Source organism: Microtus oregoni, unplaced genomic scaffold (genome assembly GCF_018167655.1).
Source record: "Microtus oregoni isolate MIOR12 unplaced genomic scaffold, Mior012 000035F_ref0000213, whole genome shotgun sequence".
NCBI lineage: Eukaryota > Metazoa > Chordata > Mammalia > Rodentia > Cricetidae > Microtus > Microtus oregoni.
Window position 1 is genome coordinate 2,998,607 of NW_024543094.1, and position 18,024 is coordinate 3,016,630.

Genomic DNA, 18,024 nt, shown 5'->3' on the forward strand with positions numbered 1-18,024 from the left:
TGTAAAACAATTTCAAATTTGAGGAAAAATTAGGCTTTCAAAAAATTATCATTTCCAAAAAAAGACATTATTTAGGCTAAAATATTAAAACACAATGATTCACAGACAATATGGATAGTTCTAGCAAATGTGGCCAATGGATGAAAACAAGCACAGGAGGTCTTCACCTCCGATCCCGTTCACTTCTTATAGCTGGAATGTCATACGTAGCATTTCTTGTTAGATGATTAAACCGGCTAACAGTAGTGACAGATACTCAGTTGGTATTTACTCAAGCCAGTCCCACCAACCTTGAAACAGTATGAATTCTCAGCTAATGGATCAGCTATTTTTGCCTCTGGGCATCATCTATGTGACCAAATGAAGTTGCATCACGAGGGACATCACCGGAGTAGCTACTAACCTTGTGTCTCATCTTGGTGCTCACCATCCTCTTCACTGCCATTCTCCCTAGGCTGCCTTTGGAGAGGAAGACCCATGCAAAATCATCTATGACCCAAGATACGACTTGCCTCATTAATCTACATTGCTACACTGGCTGTCTGCCATCTGCACCACTTCTCCTCCACGGGATCACAGTCACAAGGTCTCCACATCTAGGAAAGTGGGTACTTACCTCGCTGGTAAAGCACTGGTACTCTTGGGCCTGCCCTTCAGGCGTACACTCCAGTCCCTTCTTCCCCATTCTCACCATTCTGACAATCCCGCTGGTAATGAATTGTGTGGAGGGCCACTCTCGTACGGATAGTGTCTACAATGGTTACAGTCTATTGTGTATTTACTGCCTTGAACTGGAACACCAAAAGGCCTGTGCCTCTCTGTCTTTTTTCTCCTTTAGCATCAAATTCTGGTCTCTCTATCTCATACCCTGTGAAGATAATTCCTAGAACTATCCTTTCCTTTGGCAGTTGAGGATACAAATATATCCTGTCAATGTAACCATCTCAACATTGAATCAATTTACTGTTCTCAAAATATTCACTGCAATGACTCTCCTGTCCCTGGCTAGAGGCACCGCAAATATGAAGCCTATTATTCTAGCTATCATGCTGAGGCCAGAGATGACTGCCGAGTCTCATAGCTTGTTCATGGCTACAGGGATAGTGACTAACCTGCTGGCTCAGCCTTAGTGATAATTACTAGGATCAACTGGGTCTCAGCCTAGGTAACGGTGATCAGGACTGGCTGGCTTTCAGCCTCCATGATGTAACTGGGGACCTGCTGTGTCTTGGCCTTCATGATGGTGACTAGCCTCCAGTTATGTTTGCAGGGATGGTGATCAAAGTGGGGAGCAGTGCCTGCAACTCTTCCAGAAATATGAGGGTAAATTAAGCCAAACTGTGAGAACGGAGGGAATTGGGGATTGTCAGGGCTCTCTAGAGTTCACTTTCTGCTCCTGCTATCAATCAAATGCCTATCTTAAAATGCTTTTATAGGAAGCGGGGCAAAGAGAAAAGGGTGGTACTGAGATTCTGGAATAATACATTTGCCACACAGGAAGAATGCTCTGGGTAGAACTGCCTAGAAACAGAATGGTAGATTTCACACTAAGCAGCTCTTCCTCTGAGTAGGACTCCAACCAGGGGATTTTTTACACATAAAAGGGGCATGCTTCAAGACCCATAAAATCTTCTCAGTCTCCAGGGGATTGTTGTTTAAGGAATTCTCCGCCAGGCATGTGAGTACCTACATATTGGTATTCCTGACCACTAAAGAAAGGAAACACACTTCTGGTGCCAAAACAAAAACAAACAACTAGAGAGGTGAGAGTAGAAAAAGAAAAGAGACACAAAAGGAGAGGAGGAAAGATTGGCATAATACTACTTAATGTAAATATACTATTTAATAAGGACTTCAAAGTCTGCATAACTCAGCAGAGCACAGTTCCATTATATTCACAGACACTTAGGCTGGTTCATTTCCTGGCTATAGATAATGTTACAGTGAACATGGGATATGGAAGTCTCTCCATATACTGATTTGATACTGTCTATGTAAACTCCAGCTGACCACTGTAACCCACTGAGACTGAAGGCCTTAAAAGTACATGAGATCTCATCACTCCCCTCTACCCACTCTCCTAAGGATGGAACTCACCCTCTCCTTAGTACTGTGGGATGGGACACCACAATCTGGTGTCAATACACATTTCCAACCATCACCTTCTCCCACCTCCAGCTTGGACCTACCTGATCACAGACCGAATATGTTAGATTTCCTGTAAATGACCAATGCTATTCCTACTTCCAGATCTTTGCTTACATAGTTGCTTCAATTTTGAATGTCTTTCTTCTTCATCTTACTCTTTCCCCAGTTCCTTCCCAGTCCCCACTCCTTCAGTCTCTGCCTTCACTGCTGATATACAAAGATGCTAACTTGTATACCAACCGTTCTGTGAGGCTTTCCTTTGCTTTCTAGAGATATTACTTATACTGCATAAATGAGTGTGCAGTGACTTGGCTATTAACTCATCCAATTACATGTATCTTGAGAGTAGATTTCACATTTTATTAACCTATACAGTTAGTACAGCGTGCAACACTTGGCAAGGCCTTTACAGAGTTTGTTGATTCTGGTGAACATCAGCAAAACTGTGTGCCCTGTGCTTACAAGCATGCCTGTGAGTCAGAGTGAAGGTGTCAGGAAGATATGATGGTCCAGGGTTTGCTACAGTTTCTTTCCCTGTACTCCATCCAATACCTCTTCCTTTGTTCCATTCTGAGTATGCTAAAGAAGAAAGAAAAGGTTCTTATTAGATAAAAATCCCCTGGGCAAGGTCTAGACATGAAAAGTTCTATTGTATGTGTGATTTCCCTAAGATACTCTTGTGGGGGGGAAAGAAGGAAGTTCAAATTTCTCTGCAGGCTGGCAAGTCTTCCTTGCTTATTGGTGAATTCGTTATCTCCCCAGACAAAAGACCAACTAAACGCTAGATGATCTGGAATAAATAGGAGTCACGTCTCTCGATTATTTCCAAAATCTTAGAACAGACTGTGGGCCAGCTTTCAAGGGATAAGGCTGGGACTTAAGAAAGCACTGCAATTACACTTTAGATAGCAACACTTCCTACCTTCAAAGAGTTGGATCTCCACCTGTGTAGCAGTCTCAGAGATGTATGTGAGCCATCTCTTTATAACATTATAATCACAGCAACACATCACACACAAAACTGAGGCCACATCCTACACATGAGCTTCGTTCACTTTGGCTGTGACCTGTACAATCTTAAGACTAGCATCTCCAACTCACTGGTCCACTAAAGTCACCCCAAAAAGCTAGAGAAAGTTCCATTCCAATAGCCCTTTGGTCTTATTTGCTGATGTTCATGTAATTCCAACAGTGGCAGAACCACAACATACCCCCACCCCTGGGAGATCTTAGAAGAAAAGGCCAGTGAATAACAGGGTAGCTACTGTGAAGTGGTAAAATGCAGTATGATTCAGAGAGGCTGGGGAGGAGGGTGTTGCACTTTCCTGAGAGAACAGAAAATTTCCACTCAGTCAAAGTGCTTATCAATATATGTGCAGCATTACATCCAGGAAAGATGAGACAAAAGTAAACATGAATTATTGCCAGAATATGTTAAATATAACAGATGAAAATACAGTGAACCTGGTAGGTCTTGCAAGCATTATTTCTTATGTACTCTCTTATAAGTGACATTTTAAAAAAAAGAACCACCATTGAGGATGAAGGCAGAAGGTTGACACCAAAGCATGTACGCGGCGTCTGAGCGGCTCTGACGTCTGCCTAGGAAGACAGTACCTGCATGCACTTGTAGCAGAAAACAACTAAGACTATTTCCTGCCAATGGCATAATTCTAATAAAGCCCACAGATGCCTACTATCATCCCAACAAAATCTTAGAGGTACCCTGGAATCATGACTGTTCTCAGAGAGTACCATAAGCATCCAGGCACCCACCCTAGACCAAATGCACGCTAAGGTTTAGTCAGATTTGTTTAGAACACTATTCTTTATTTATTTATTCATTTATTTATTTTCTTTTGGATTTTCGAGACAGGGTTTCTCCGTAGCTTTTGGTTCCTGTCCTGGAACTAGCTCTTGTAGACCAGGCTGGCCTCGAACTCACAGAGATCCACCTGCCTCTGCCTCCCGAGTGCTGGGATTAAAGGCATGCGCCACCACCGCCCGGCTTAGAACACTATTCTTTAATGACATAAAATTAAATAGTACAGATGTCGCTTTGACCACCTCATCTTATTTCCTTTTCACACTTCAGATACAACTATTGCTGACATGGATTATACTATTTATCATTTTACACTTTTACTATATATCGGTTCATAAACAAGACTGTAAAAGGTGTTTCCAAAGTTCAGCTAAATTACTGTCATGAACTATCTGAAAAGGGAAAATAACAAAAGATAAATGCACACTCTTTAAAAAAATGTATTCCATATACAATATCTGAGCGGGTACAATACTGACAAAAAAGCAATATACTGAGCAACAACATAAAATAATTTAAAAAGGTAGTAAATTTATGATAAGGCAGTATCAGATAAAGGTTATCTTTATTTCTTCGGTGTTAAATAATCTGATAACCATTATCCCAAAGAGTTCTTATCTACTTATCTACCTATCATCCATCCATGTATGCCAGAGATTTCAATAGCTATTTCACAAAATGAATGTGGACATGACCAATGAGAGTATTAAAAGGTGATTAAGTCTCTTATGCATCAAGGACAAGTTAAAACAACAACTGGTTAGTGCTGAGTGGACAACAAAAAGGCTAAAATTAAAAATAAGTAATTTTGGCAAGAATGAGCAACAAGGGTACAGGCCCATTCAAGGAAACTGTCAGGTAGCACCTATCACGCTAAACATGCACACACCTCCAGAAGCAGTAATACCATTCTTCAGTCCACACCCAAAGCAGACATGCCAGGTCTACCAAAAGTCAGGCATTTGAGAGCCCATGTTCCTAACAAGCAAGCTCTGGGAACCGTTCACACATCCATCCCCAGATGAACCAGAAGCAGCGTTTCTCTCTTGATCTGGGCACTGTGTTCATTGTGTGCTCACTCTGGGACAATTCAGCAGCCGCTCACTTTCACAGCACACACTTCTGTATACCATATTCCAGTTAAAACTTTAATGAACAATTGAGGTTTTAGCCAATCACATCTCATTAAAAAAAATATTTCGCTGACATTGGTTATCTCTGAAAATGTCCATTCACACAAATGGCTGAATAGAAATGTAAGCTGATACATTTCTTGAAGCTAATTCAGTGAAGTGGACTCAAACAGTAAGATTTGTTAAGCTTGGTTGTCATCCCATCATCACTCACTGAAGAGAAAAAGGGGAAAATGAAAAGGAAGAGAGGGAAGGAGGGAAGGAGGGAAGGAGGGAGGGAGGGAGGGAGGGAGGGAGGGAGAGAGAGAGAGCGAGAGAGCGAGAGAGAGAGAGAGAGAGAGAGAGAATATATAACCAATAACAGAGATTCTCATAGTCTTTATGCCCAAACCAGAGAATGGTCCAGGACATGGAAGATGCTTCCTGCATAGGCTGCCTAGAAGAAGCCAGTTAGAAAATGGATGGAAAAAGACGCCAAATAAACAAGAGTAGCCACAAAGGTCATGTTCGAGTGGTAAGATTCCAGGCTACATTCATAATTCTCTTTATGAAGTTTTTTAATTTCCCGAAGAACAAGAACTCTGATGAAATAAACCAAATTTATGTTAGGGGAAATCAAGGAACAATGGTGAGCACAGGTCATTCTGCAGTGAGTGGGTGCCTGGTCACTGGGTGAAGAGACAGATGCCCTGACCTCAGATCTCATAGAAAGGCTTTCTGAAATGAACAGGAACTACTACATGATGAGCGGTGTGGCCCTTCTCCAGGCATCCCTGTAAGGAGTGACTCAGGGGCCTCTCCCCTGCTGTATGAGCACTGAAGCCTAACTGCTCAGCCACAATGTTGTCCCATCTTTGCCAATGAATTCCTGCTCATGGGTTAAACAGAAATAAAAGTCACTTCAGAGGTCCACAGTTTAGGGGCCTGGTAATCAAACTTTATTGTATTCTTGGTTTGGTTTCTTTTTTTTTTTTCATTCTAAAACGTTTAAAGAAACTAAATAAATTAGCAAACACAGAATTTTGCAAAGGCTCTAAGTAAAGCCATAATGAAGGGAGACTGCAGAAAACCAGAAGCCAAACAAAAATGCTCTCTGAAGATGTTCAAGGGGCTGGGTTTCAGCCCCATACCTTTTCTGGCTTATAAACAGACACCGGGAAGACGAATACAGAATGCCAGATCAGTAAGATGGTGCCAGGGCTACAGGGAAATGCACAGCTCCCAGACATGAGCACCAGCACGACTGTGATCAACTAACAGTAGCCAGAATAGGGGAAGTCTCTCTGGGTTTGTGCCTGAAACTGACATCTAATTGTTCGACTTAACAATGCGATGGTCTGTTTTGTCCTAAAGAAAATCCTATGTGATTTTTCAATATGAGATGGGCCTATATATGGGGTTTATACTGTTCAGTTTAAAGAGAATTCTAAAATACCTTTTTAAACTGAGATATTATTAGTTTACTCTTCACAAGCAGCTCTTGCAGCGCTGGCATATTTCCTGTTATTCTACATTCTTCTAAATTCCTCTGGGATTAAAGTGAATGTCACTGAAACCAAAGGTTGGAGGTGAAGGGTTCTTTCATCTATGTGGCCAGGTCCCTCATTTTTAGACATAAGTGATATTCAAGTATGAATCTCCCCCTGCAAAGCTAGCACAGTTACACCATTGCAACACTGCACAGAAGGAAGGTTCAACCCCATGTTCTCTAAAATCTGGGAGGCTGTCTTCCCGTGTATGATCAAACTGCATTTCTGATCCTTTGGCCACGATATTCCTGGAGAAAATCGAGCAGCACCCTTTGCTTTTAGTAAATACTAGATCGTAAAACCCCTTAAGGTCCCAGGAAGTTAGAGAAAAGGGGGGAAGGTTACAAGGGGTCTCCCCATATTGAAGGCCTGTCCATGAACTTCCAGGACAGTGAATGCAATCCCCATGCTACAAAACTGGCTCACTTTTCCGACAGAGCATACCAGTCTTGAGGTTGCTACCGACCAGGTCAGCAGTACTTGCTCATGACTACAGGAGGTGGCCTTTCCATGACTCAGAGGAGACTGTAGAAAACAGAACTTCTGTAAAAGGATAAACTATTCTTTTTTGTCCTATAAGCATATGTCATCGCTCACTTCTAAAATGAAAAATCCTCCAAGTTAAAATAAAACACATACACAATACAAATAGAAAACCATCCCAGCATATAATCCTATGTGTAATTGGTACTTGCATCACTAAGATAACAAAGCATTCTGAAGTTTCTGTATTTAGTGATGTCTTTATCCCTGGCCCCAGTACAATCATTAGAAAAATAAGAAAAGAATTGAGCTAGAAAAATGGATCAGCAGTTAAGCATCGTACTAGTCCTGTTAAGGACTCAAGTTCGGTTCCCAGCACCCTGTCAGGCAGGCGGTTAAGCTGTGACTCCAATGGCAGGGACTCTAACACCCTTTTCCAGATGCCAAGGTCACTGTACTGACACATACAGACGCAATCATACACACATAATTTAAAAATAGTAAAAATAAATCTTAATAAACATGAGTGCAACCTCGTGCTAAACCAAGGAGTCACAGAAAGAACAAGCAATCAATGCTGTTAGTGACTTTTCTGCGGCACCAATGAACGCTGCTGGACACACAATCCACAGCCTTTTAAACTCTGCATTTGCCCAATATTCAACTGATAAACATGCTGACGTGTGCACAACTCCAGACAGTTGAGAGAAGGAGAGATGATGGATGGATAGACAGACAGGCAGATAGATAAATTTATATACATTTTTCCACTTGGAATTCCTCCCACCCACTTTATGGGTCCAAACTAATGGACATTCTGATTTTGTGTAAAATAGATCAAAGAAAATGCTTTGAATTTATATGAAAAAGTTTCCCATTAAGATGGCAGCTATTTTTTTTTTCAAACTTGATTCCTTTTAATTGTGGAAAAAAGCCCAAGGCTTTGTCAAGGGCACATGTTTTCTATAAATCAAAACATAAATAAATGTAAGATTATTTCACTGGGCATACATATGGTTTTTGCTAAGTAAACTCTATTTATAAAACACTGTTAGCCTACACAGGAACTGCTGTCAACGTTTATAAAAAAGGAAATTCTATTTTTTCTATTTATTTATTTTACTTTATGTACATGGGTGTTTTGCCTGCATGAATGTATGTATGTGTACCACATGCATGCAGTGCCCGCAGAGGTCAGAATAAACTATCAGATCCCCTGGCAGATGGTTGTGTGTGCTGGGGACCTAACCTGGGTTCTCTTCAAGCATAGCAAGTGCTCTTAATTGCGGATTCATCGCTTTAGCCCCAGAAAAGCAACTTTTCTAGTGCTCTGAAATTTGCCAGGATTTGTAAACAATCCCAACTATATTAATTTTGGGTTATTTGGTTGGGTTTCTTTTTTTTAGATAGATTTGGCTTAAAACTTAATATGAAATGGGTCATTGTGTGTCTTTTAGTTCTTGGATGCTCAGAAGAAATTCTCAAATAAAGACTAGGATCCTACATCATCAGGAAGTGTTTACGCTGTAGGATGTCCCTGTCCTGTCCCTGTGGCAGTCTTCTTTCAGGCCAGGACCCAGACCGCGGATCTGATCAAGGCTAGTGGCGTGAAAGTCATTCCGCCAAAGGGGAGTCTGAGGCGGCCACTGCTGCATCACACACAGCCACAGCGCCCTCTTCCCTCCAAGGCTCCTCACAGAACTGCACACTAAACACACTTTCAACCCTGCTAGGATTTGTCCTTAGAATGAAGTTTTCTGGGGGGAAAAGTCGGTTATAAAGAAGCTGGACCAAGAGTCCTTGATGGCCTACCATGGAAGGAAGCAGTAACCTTAATAAAAAGGAACATTCTCCATTTTCCAACCCACGCTTCTTCCTTCTTAGGTCTTGATGCTTTCTCGAAAAGACCTTTCTATGGTTTTACCATCAGCCTCTGCTGTAGGTGGAACTGAGCCAGAGGCTACAGAGCAGTCGTGAACAGTTCCACTGAGATCTCTCACTCTCCTGTGCTCCATTGAGACTGCATCTTCCCCACTGTATAGCATACAGTATAAAATACCCCTTAGCATAAAATGCATGTAGTTTGTCTTTAAGGATGTAGCCATCGGGGTTTCGTACGTAGCAGAGCAGCTCCCTTGCTGCGATCTATTGAGAGTCAGCCCTCGACACACACACACACAAAAAAAAAAAAAAAAAAAAAGGATGTAGCCACACAGAGAAGGGAGTTATCCTCTCTAAAGGCAAAGGGAAAACGTTAGGCAGGCCCCACAAAAATAATAAATAAATAAATAAATAAATAAATAAATAAATAAATAAATAAATATCTGCATATAAAACACTTAAATTTCAAAATCAATAAAACTTTTATATCTACGGGCTAATCACTTAACATGGGCATACACACACACACACACACACACACACACACACACACACGGACCTGAATGTGTGTGTGTGTGTGTGTGTGTGTGTGTGTGTGTGTGTGTACACAGCTAAACTGCTTTAGAGGTAAGATGAATGTCACCACTTCCAAATGACATCCCCAGTTTACATAGAGAACTCCAAGGTTCTGGCTCCATTTCATAGATACAGTATCTCTTAACAGAACATTAAAGAGAAAAGTTGCTTATAAAATGTGATCATAGTTTCTATAACCTTAAACACAGTGGCAGGGCCACGGGTGTAGCTCCATGGTACACCTTAGCAATTTTGCGAGCTAAACGCTAGTAATCCTGAGTAACCCTAATGGTGGACACAAATAAATTTGAAATTATAAGAAGAAGTCAAATTCTCTGGAACTTCTGGTCCTAATCAATCACTGGAGATCAGTGACATCACTGATGCCTTTGATCACAGATCCTCTTTCAAGCTGGGATGGGCTGCATTGATCCTCACTGGCGCAGAGAAAGGAGAAACACCTAGGAGTAAAACCCACTGTGAAACCCAAGAAGTTCTCAGCATCCCTTCCCCTCCTTCAGGACAGAGAGAAAGGACATTCCAGGGCTGCCCTACCCAAACAATGGAGCTCCCTCATTAAATCCAAGCCTAATTCCCTCTGACGACTCTCAGAGTGCTTTAAGTGAGGAGGGGATGATAAGCTACTTTTCTTTCAAAGAGCCTAGGTTATGAACCCCCGGGCTTCATCTTCTTAACCAGTAACACACCTAGCGAGGACTCCCCCACCACCACCATCACCCCAAACCCTCATATGGAAGGGACATCCTATAGAAATGTGTTTTGCCATTTCCCCATCTCAAAGCATTTAATATATAATGCAGAACTTCTATTTCCACTTAAAGATTTACTTCATGAAAACAGTGCTATTTTTTAAATCACTTTGGCTGTATTTCAAAGTTTTTACTTAATGAATTGTTTGAGAATTCTACATAGGTCAAAAAAAAAGTTCTTGAGTATAATATTGGTTTATACAAATTCAATACTCGAGCTGCCATCCAAATGTCACCTCCAAAACGCTTACTTAGGACATAAGAAGTTAAAGTGACCCTTACGACTTCAGGCCCGCTGTTGTTTGTCCTCCCACCCTTGTTTGCGATACAGTCTAATTGAGCTTCAGGAACTAGGGGAACGTAGTTTATTAGCTCCCTCATCAGGTGATCAATGATTTCATTAATAAGACAGATAACAAAACTGTCATATCATCGGCACTGTTATGAAAGATGAGCCTAGCTTCCTGCTCCATTTTCCGAGGCTAGGGTTCTCTGTGGCAGCTCTGAGTCCATTCAATATTTTCCAACGACAGAGAAAAGTGAAAATCCATTTTGAAACCAATTTCAATTAGGATCCAGAAGCTGTTATCACAGATGTCGCAGAATGGGCCCGTAAGTGGAAATGTCGCCTATCCATTCTGAAATGAAACCTTATCAGGAGCTACAAAGATGGCTGGGGACAGCCTATCTGTAAATTACTTTTCGTCCTGTGTTAACTCAGCCTTGGCTCTGTCACATGGAATTCTTTCTATCCACTAGTAATAATCTAGTGACTAAGTAGACATAGCACCCAACAAAGTCGGGCAGGGCTGCCCTTTTAAACATGGGTACAAATGCACACGCCTGCAGGCCTGCAAAACAATAGCCATGCTTTGGCTGGTAGAATTCAAAGTTTATTATGGGAAATAAAAGAAGCCCATCTCCACCCATTGCATTCCTAGTGATTTTTCAATCGCAAACTCCAAGGCTCCGTTATTTCATTAAAGCAGCACCCAAGTCAGGAGGCTTTTTTCTGGCATCTCTCAGTCTCCTTTTAGCAAATTATCCCATGACGGCGGATTTATTCAGTCAAAGACCTCGGACTTTGAGAGGCAACAAAAGAATCAAGAGACTTTCTGGTCCACCTGCCTGGCGAATGATGAGGCAGGGAAAAGTCTCCCCCAGAGAAACCAATCAAACCATTGTGTGGCACAGTCAGACCTTTTCAGCTGTCAAGCCGCAGAGCCGAGAGATGAAAAGAACAGGGATGGAGCTACCATTTACAGAACCATGTGGGAATGGTCTCCGAAGATTTCATAATTAGGATGGAACTCAACTTTCTACAGCTTGAAGGGGAAAAAGAAGAAAGAAGAAAGAGACCAAGAAGAGGAAAAAGTCAAAGAAAGGGTGGGGGAGTGCAGACAGGAAAAAAAATGCAGTTTGGGGGATAACTTTATATAAGAATTTCTCTTCCTGAGATGAAGTCCTATCTATAAAAGCAAAGGAGAAAAAGAAGCTTCCAGAAATAAAAAGGGGTAGTGGAGGAGGAAGAAAGAAAGGGAGAAACTGCCCTACTGACTTTGCAAAGGTTTTCTTACTTTTCCTCTTGGTTGTAGGTGTGGTAAATATTAAGAATAATTTTCTCATGCAAATAATTGAAAGTAACAAAAACAACAACATAAAGTCTTTGTCAATACGGTTGCTTGTAGTTTTCAACATAAAATGCAATGTTAAATAGGCCCAAAATACACCTTGCCTGTGTTCTCAAAAAAAATAAAATAATAATAATAAAGCCAACAGGTACTAGGAAATGTATTTCTCAACAGTTTGCAGTAGCTTCTTAGTTCTGCGCTAATTAAGTGTAAAAAAATAATTAAAGAGAAAAGAACAAGAGTCAATTTTACACACAGGCCTAAAAGTCAGATTTTGTAAAAACACGAAAGAAACACAATTTCCAACAACTATTGCAGTTTTCACACTGCCGATCGTGATGTCACTAAATGCACTGATTAGGGAGCTGCCTTTACAGCTCAAATATGTGTTCAAATTTCGGGGAGGGGCACACTAGTCTACTTTGACTGTGGTCGTGGTTAAATGACCTGGATTTGTCCAAAGTCATGAAAAGATCACCACGAATGTAGGGAATAAGTGTGAGCAGAGCAGACACATTTGGAAGTACATCTGTGCACATAATGAGATTCTGCAGCACCAACCAGCCTCCTGCAAGCTCCTTGGAAATAGAACTGCCCCTGCCTGGGTGCAGGTTAAGACTGGTGGGAGGCAGGAGGCCACCAGCCACCTCCCAGAGGGAGTTTTCCTCCCACAATTGGCCTCCTGCTCTTTGAGCTTCCACTATTTGGTGGCTGTTTCTGATTCTGACCGGTGTGTTTCTGAAATATGAAATGCCCACACCACTTAATCACAGCAATCACAGGCAACCCAGAGATCTTCCAAGAGCAGGCACATGCCGTGCTCTGCGTTCTACCAAGGTGCCAGAACTGGAAAATGGGAGCACTATCTGCTGTGGATCAACCTGAGCATCTACAAGTTGCTCCTTAAGAAGGAGTCTAATACTGGGATTCAAAGGGGAAGAACTTGTTCTTAATGCAGCACCTCAGTACAAAATTAGATTTCATCCAATAGTCTCACTGAGTATTTACAAATGACCATCTGATTCATTAAACCTTGGGCAACATCAAGACCTTGAAGTACCATTCCCTGGTCTTGGACACTGACCTCCTAGTTTAGGACCCCATGATCACACGTCTAGAATTTATGCAGAAACTATTGAGCTATTTTCCAAATCAGATTAAAGTTTAGTCATTCCTAGATTACTAACAAATGATACTACAATACTACATTGAAAGGATAAATCCTGCCAAGTGATATCCCGTCAGTTACTACCAATGGAAATATTTGTGTCCCCACTGTGTCTAAGATCCCATAGTCCTAGTCCAAGATCCCATAACACTTTCTGACAGGGCTTTAATCCAAACTTTGGCTTTTAGCTACACATCAATATTAAGTGTCCTGCTCTAAGGTCTGGCAGGCCTATGCAAATGACTTCCCAGTATTAATCCCCATCTGTTGAGGTCTTCCCGCCCACACTGTGCTAGGGCAAGGTGTGGACGTCAGCAAATGCACTGATTAGGAAGCTGACTTTACAGCTCAAATATGTGTTCAAATTTCGGCGCGGGGGAGAGGACACTATTCTACCTTGACTGTGGTCATGGTTAAAAGACCTGGATTTGTCCAAAGTCATGGAAAGATCACCCTAAAGAGTGATTTTTATCTCCTGAGAATGGTAGCTGAGAACTAACTGGCAAGGCAGATAAATGAAGTGCTATTTTACAGAAATTAAATGAACATTTAAAATTAAGAGTTAAGAGAAAGAAGAAGACTACAAGCATGAAACACAGGATCTTTAGGGCAATGATAGTATTTTATAGGTACCGCAATGGTGGATACATGACAAAACCTACTGTTTTGCTTAAGTGTATGACCTTTCCTGTAATCACCCAGGCTTACAACCTCTCGGCCACCTTTGATTCTCTCCCTCCCTCATGCTTCTGTGAACTCCAGATGCAAACTACAGATTTGGATTAATGTAGCATTTCTAATAGACAGTACATAATGCAAAATATCAGTAAGAAGAGAAAGGGGAAGGGACTTGCTGTTGAAGTTTTCTATGAACCTAAAACGATTCTAACAAGATTTATTAATTAAAATTATAATGACCAAGAAATAAAAACTTAAAAAATAAGTAATAATGCAATTTCCAAAATATGCGAGAAACTGAGGACATACATTTGAGAAGAGCTGACAGCAAACGTATGGTGATATTAGCAAAATGCTCAGTCTGTGGAGAAGTATGTGAGCAAAGCAAAGAGCCCTTGCATGTAATCAATGAGCAGAGCAGAGTCTGCAGGCTGGCGTCAGATTTCAGAAGATATCTACATGTTAAGTGAATGGCTCTGGGCTTCATCCTGTAGGCAGCTGTGAGTCACAGAAGATTCCAGAACGGGAACTTTAAGAGCAAGCATCATACACTGTTAACCTGGCAGGAGCAAGTGCCAAGCATGAGAAACTCAAGGTGACGAGCGGAAGGCCACAGGAATTGCTATGGCGTGATGGGCTGCGGGAAAGTATGGGTGGATGACCAGAAGGAAACCTAACAGGAGCCTAAGCCTAGAAGGGAGTCAGAAGGAGACAGTGAGGTTTCAAGCCTGGATGACTGCAGTAAAGACAATGCAGTTAACCAAAAAGGGAAGCTCAGGGATAGATAAGTGGGTTTGAAGCCCAAGACAGAGTGCTTAAGAGAAGATAAATCATCACTAGGTAACTGGGTTTGGGGGAAAACACATTCTTCAAGTAGAATAAATAAAATGTAATTAATACGCACTAGCCACACTGCAAGCAGACATAACATTCAAAAAGGGGTGCCTCACCCCAGAAAACAATGGGGAGAAATGGACACAAGCACGTTAAGAAATCTAAGTAAATTTTCTTTAAAAATTATGTTCTCATAAAACCATTATCTCCAATCTGTTCTGAGTAAAGGAGGCTTTCAGAAACAGGCTAAAAACCTTGGTTTCCCTTTTACTTTGTTTATCCATCCTTCTCAAGATGAGCAGGCTTGGGTAGATCTGCGATGGACAAAACATCTTGGACCCAGCAAGTTCATCACTACTTTTGTCAAACATTTTCCTTTTCATCTGAAAACCTAGGTAAGTGAAGTGGCTCAACGGGCAGACAAGACACTTGCTGCCAAGCCTAATGAACTGAGTTTAATCCCTGGGGCCAGCATGATGGAAGGAGAGAACGTCTCCAGATAAGTCCTGGAAAAGCAGATGTAATTATTGCCTTGTTAAGTAAATGAGGACATCAAGACACTAAGAGACTTAATCACCCACTCATACAACTAGTACTTGGCATCACCAAAACTCAACCCAAGCTTTCAGATCCAAAACCCTGCATTTCCTCGTAAAAACCCTATAATGTAAAATGTAGTGCACTCGAAAGACCCTCCCATCCATCTTACACGTGCCAAGAAAATGGAAAGCCAAGAAACGTAAAGAAATATAAAACGTAAAGAAATATAAAACCTAAGGTCTATCTGGAGTAAATTACCCACCTACTTCTAAGCAGACACTTAACACTGATAAAAGGTCAGGGTCATAGGAGTGTCGGCTGGGGAGCAACAGTGAACGTCAATTCAAGCTTTCAACAAAAGTAGAAGCCATCTCAATCCTAGTGGCAAAGCCAATGGATATCACATACATTAACACTATGTAGTCCTAGTCACAAGTCTAGTGAATGTCACATACTTTAACAGGTATGTACTGGACAGTTAAAAAGCACAAACCTCAAAAGACTTTTAAGCAAAAGGCCAAAAAAAAAAAAATGCACAGAGAATGGCCTATCAATCTATCAGTTTTGGTTTCCCACCTCATTACAATTGGATGAATTTCTGCTTTCTGTCAACTTATAAAAAAAAATATCTCAGTAATTACCAAAACCTCAAAACCACAGCCCGGATCATTTATGATAAGTTTACCACCCTCCTTCTTGAGACATGGCCTGAAACTCACTATGTAAATCATGCTAGCCTCTAACTCACAAAGTTAACCCCTACTCCTGAGTGCGGAAATTAAAGGTGGGTGCTACCATAGTTTCTTGAAGCAGAGTAACAGGCTAATAAGAAAGAACTATTGAGGGACTACTGGGGGGGGGGGGAACCTCATGGGCCAAAAATGAGGCAAAACACTTCAAATTAAATATTCAAGTCACAGAGAAAAGTTTTATAGGCTAATTAGAACATGTAAAGCAGAAGAAATGTGTATTTAAAACTCATTACTTAGAAAACACAATGTGTAGTGTAGCTAGCTTAGCAAGTAAGGAATCATGCCAAAGCAGAGACATGAAAGCACTGACCTACAGTTTACCTTATTAGCAGACTTGGACATTCTCAAGTCAATATGAGGCCTAATATCTAAATGTACACTCATATATATGAAAGCCATCCTGTGAGATGTCAAGTATGATCTCTTAAGCCACAACTATACTTTAAAAAAAAAAGAATCCGAAAACTAAACACCATCTCCTGTGTCATTTCCATTCCATGAAGAGCACTTCATGCTGAAGGCTGAAGCACGCACACAGAAAGCTCTGTGCACGATGTGGTTCCTACATGAAGACCAGTGGAGGCTTAGCGTGCACATGTGGACCCTGAAATGCTACAGAGATCAGGTTTGGCCTGGTTCTTTCCCCTGCGGAAGATTTAGAGCCGTCCTCCACTCATGTGATTCTAAATTTCAGCCTCATGTAGCAAATGTTTATTTACAATGCTATTCGAGGTTTCTGAGCCATGCATTTTGGCTGTGTGTCTGTGTATGATTAAACGAAATTCTAGGAGCAGATACTCAACTGAGAAAAGCAAGAAAACAGATCTGTAAGGACACGCAGTGGAATGTGCGTGGTTTGGCTGGGATGTTCACAATCAAGAACAAATTATACCACATAATGACTGGAAAAGTTAATTAAGTCAATTTAACAAATAACTTCACCAGTAACAAAACTTTTTTTGTTTATTTACTTTTAATCAAGAAATGGGAGGAATTGAAAATACACACTTTACATTCATTTGGTTCATACATATCTGAACTAAATCCTTTAACTGCCCAGTTACTAGCTCAGTGTCAGAGCAATTGTAAAGAAAGCCTAAGCAACTGGATATAGGCATAATCACGGCGCTCCTACTGTGGCATCTCAGCTTCTGTGAATGACCTCAGAGTGGGTACCGAGCACTTTGAGACTCTCTGCAGGGAAATGGGTAGGGGGAGGGACACACTGATGAGTAGACAGACAACAGGCACAACATTGCCTGGTACAGGCCTCACACACGGAGGTCCTGACAAAAGCTCTAACTCAAGCAGCACAGGACTAAAGTCAGGACACTCATCTGCACAAGGTAGAGCTGGAAGGGAAGGAAGCTTAATTCCCTGCAATCATCTGGAAAGTGGAAATCCATGTTTTGGAAATAACATTTCTGTTTTTTCCTTTTGTTTCTCCGGAGTTTCCTATTATCCCCCAAAGGAGAAGCAGTGAATTCCTTAGAACAGGAATATTGGAAAACCACTCTGGGACAGATCCCACTCAGACATGTGCCCCGCAAATGTGACCAATGAGTATTTACTTCTATGTGGGACAGGACTTAGGCGCGTTTAGACAGGTTGTGGGCCTCAAGGGCACAGAGTGGATCAGGTTAGGAAGGCAGAAGTGCGTGTGGCTTAGCAAACAGGTCTGCGATTATGCCAAGTACAGGACTGGCATTAAGACTGTCCTTCCTCTGACTAGTTTTGGCTCTAGGCCTCCAGATCACCACTGGGCTCACGTTACTAATGTTCCAGTCACCTTGGACATGGTTATGAGGGGAACCTGTGGTCAAAGACGCTGAGCAACAATGGAGAACCCCCAGGATCACAGAGGCAACAGCATCTTCCCCACAAAAGAGACTACTGGGGAATCTCTGCTGGGGACTCGAAGACAGGACAATGGCTTCTAACCCTCCACGTGGTGTATTGACACCCTCCACCAACCTGCACTGGCTTTGCACCCAGAAATACCCAAATGTTCTTCTAAATACTCGCATCCTCACTCACATGGTGGTGTTTCATGAAGCTTAATAGAGACCGTGTTTA

General features: G+C 41.6%; 1 protein-coding gene across 1 annotated transcript in view; it reads right to left on the minus strand.

Moving 5' to 3' along the window:
* Gli3 (GLI family zinc finger 3) overlaps positions 1 to 18,024 on the minus strand; it is a 270,292-nt gene that overhangs the window by 237,008 nt on the left and 15,260 nt on the right. The window lies entirely within an intron of this gene.